The sequence below is a fragment of the Cryptomeria japonica genome, chromosome 1 (genome assembly GCF_030272615.1).
Source record: "Cryptomeria japonica chromosome 1, Sugi_1.0, whole genome shotgun sequence".
Lineage (NCBI taxonomy): Eukaryota > Viridiplantae > Streptophyta > Pinopsida > Cupressales > Cupressaceae > Cryptomeria > Cryptomeria japonica.
In genome coordinates, this window is record NC_081405.1 from 709,745,716 (window position 1) to 709,749,023 (window position 3,308).

Sequence of the window (3,308 nt, forward strand, 5' to 3'; positions counted from 1 at the left end):
ATTTATTATCCATGTATCATAACCATTTTGTTTCCCGTTATTTATGAAAGTACAACACTAATTTACTATCAGCGACTTTTGATTAGTTGAACATCATGCTCTCTTTAATGTTTATTATCCATCTATTATAACTATCTTGTTTTCATTTATTTATGGAAGAACAACAAGTCTAACTTTTAAATTTACTTAGATTAATTACTCCTCTTCAATGTAAATGTTTTTAATTTTATTTTTATTATGACAACACTCACCTCTCTTTTATATTAGTTGGAAAAAAGTAATGTGAGTATTGACTAGTTTCTTTGACTTTTCTCTTTCAAAAAATTATGTAGAATCCTCTATTTTGATCTTTGATCATTTGTCAACTGAAATGACTCTAATTTACGCTTTACAATAGATCTTGATTCAAATTAACATTTTTTATTCAACAGGTAGATATTCACATGAGTTTTTTTTATGGAAATCAAATCACCATGACTGCAGTGCATGTTCTAATAGACATATTTTCCATTCTTTATGGAATCAAAAAATGCCACCTAAAACAAGGAGAGGAATTTGGAATCCCCACCTGCAGCAGAAATAAATAAGTCTTTATGGAATCAAACCATCACAAGCCAATCCTCGCTTCCTTATCTCATTCCACAAGTTTTGTAATGAAGATTTCATCATCATGGCTGCAATCTCTGGAGGGCAAGCATGTCCTCGTAACAGGTGGATCAAGTGGGATTGGTCTTGCCATTGCCAAAGAGGCTCTCTCTCAAGGAGCATTTGTCACACTTATAGACAGAAGCTCCACTAATTTGGAGAAAGAAGAACGAAATCTTGCCAAAAATGGTGATATCAAACATTAAATATTAACCAAGGTTTATCTTATTCCTTCATTTTAACCTTATCTCAAGACTCGAAATCTTGATGTCTAATCTGTTTTTTTCTCCTTTTTGAATAGGTTGCAGATGTGGGTGTGTATGAAACTTTGGCAAAGGCAATAAATGAATCTTTTGAATGGAGAGCTGTTGACGTGCTTGTTTGCAATGCAGCTGTTGCAAAATTTGTAGTTCTGTATGAGGGCAGGATTGAAGATCTGCGTGACATCATTCAGACTAACTTGACAGGAGTTGTCAATACTCTGCATGTTGGGATTCCATTGATGAAGAAGAGGAGTCCCCAAACACCCATGTCCATTGTTCTCATGAGTTCCCTCTCGGGACTGGTATCTTGTTGTTAAAACTATTTGTGTGCATATTACTCACAAGTTTTCACGTCTTCATCATGGACTGATATGCACGCTTCATTTTATAAATTATGATTGTCAGCTCAGAGTCCTAGTTAAGGCCAAAGTAACGTGAAATCAGTATATAGATTAGGGTTAGTATGATAGCTTTTATACGTTGGAATGGTTATCCAGTTTTTAAGATGTATCGTGTGTAAGTTAAAAAAAATATATATGTGTGTTTTTTTTTAGAATGTTTAATTTTTTTATTAATGCATTTTTCATCTATTTATATGTATTCTCACGTCCCAAAAAAAAATCAACTCTTTATCTTTTATTTAGTTTATAAATCATTTGTTCAAAAATAATTTCTTTTGGTTATATTTTATACTTTTGGCAGTATGATTTGTATGGTAACTCTGTCTATGCCGCAACTAAACTTGCTCTAAAAGGACTTGGAGAATCTCTCAAGCTTGAATTGATGCCTTATAACATCCGAATTAGCATGGTCTTTCCAGGGTTTGTGGACACTCCCATGCTTGATTACTATAAGTAGCCTCAATTTTCTCTCAATTAAACTAATTTTTAATTTTATTACTATGTAAATTTTGAATTAGATATAAATAGAGGAGTCTTTTGGTATAGGGTTTATGAAAGGGATGTTTGTAACATGGTTGCATTCTTATTCTTATTTATTCATGTGGATTATGCTTAAATTTTTGTGTTGATTTTTTGAAATTTGTGTCTATGAAATTACTAATTGAATATTTCTAAAAGCCTTTTGCAATCATGTATGTGTATATGGTTCTTTTACATTTTAGAAAAATATCTAGTGCATGCTAGCAATCAAACAAGCCGTTAATGTAAAAAGTAGTATTCAAGTTTTCTTTCATTTTTCATGGTTGTTAATATATACTTAATGTGAAGTTGATCTAATTTTGTTCTTACAACCCTAATTTATATAGGTGGCTTGGAAGATGACAAAGATATCTTTCAAATTACAAAGGACACGAGTTTCTATAATCGAAGCCGAGCAAACACACCTGAATGTGTTGCAAAATATACATTAGAAGCAACAAAGAATGGAAAATTTCTTGTCACAAGCCAATTCACTGGCCTTGCATTATTGACATTAGCTCGTGGATCTATGCCTGCAGACTCATTTGGAAGGGCTTTGGTTGAATTCATATTATTTATTCCCATTAGACTCTTTAGCTTCTTGGCTGCTTGTTATATCTATTATGTTATAAAACATAGAGTTAACAAGAAATTTTAGAATGCTCTTCTTAGAAGAAAAACTAAGCCTAAAATATGTGTGTTTATTATCTTAAAATAAAGTATTGATATCTTTTTAATTATCAATCATTATAAATGTTAAATTTGCATATTATCTTTTTTTATTTTTTTATTTGAGACTCATTTTGATTGGGTTGTTCTTAAAACATAATGATTATTGCAGAATAAGTGCGTTATAGTGTGAAACCAATCCTCTAATATCTAGGCACTAACTCAGTATGTGGGATACCAATCTCACCAAAATACAAGAGATATAAATTTTAGACCATCAAGGCTTAATACTCAATTTCTTTCGGATCCGATCAACATCAAAACATCCTCACACAATGCATATGGTCTTTAATTGAAATCACACACACAGTGATTGAGATGCTACTCACAACATAACCCACATACTCACAGATCAATTGCACCTTCTAGATATAAATATAATTAATAGACATAGTAGAAAAAAAGACCTATAACAACTATATATAATTTATAATAATATTTACAGTCACATGTCGACCTAGAATAAGATTATTACACCTATAAGTTAGCCACAAGAATAAATCCTACACCAAACAGATAATAGGATCAATCCAAAAGAAGGTACATGATACATGTTACCCAACAAATGCTACTCATCCCAATGTACATTAACACACTTCTTTCGACTAGCACATGTACAATCCTCTAGTGCATCACATTGGAATATCAACCCAATCAACCAACAAGAATAGTGAACAATTCAAATTACTTCTAATTTTCCTTCTATTGATTTTCAACCACTAAAACTCTATAATATAGCATATCATATGTA

General features: G+C 31.5%; 1 non-coding gene across 1 annotated transcript; it reads left to right on the plus strand.

The window, feature by feature from the left end:
- The first annotated feature begins 442 nt into the window (after window positions 1-442).
- LOC131062477 (uncharacterized) lies at window positions 443-2,507 on the plus strand. Its single transcript, XR_009358390.1, has 3 exons — window positions 443-863; window positions 947-1,210; window positions 2,176-2,507. It is a non-coding gene; the product is annotated as an uncharacterized LOC131062477 (transcript).
- Window positions 2,508-3,308: the final 801 nt, after the last annotated feature.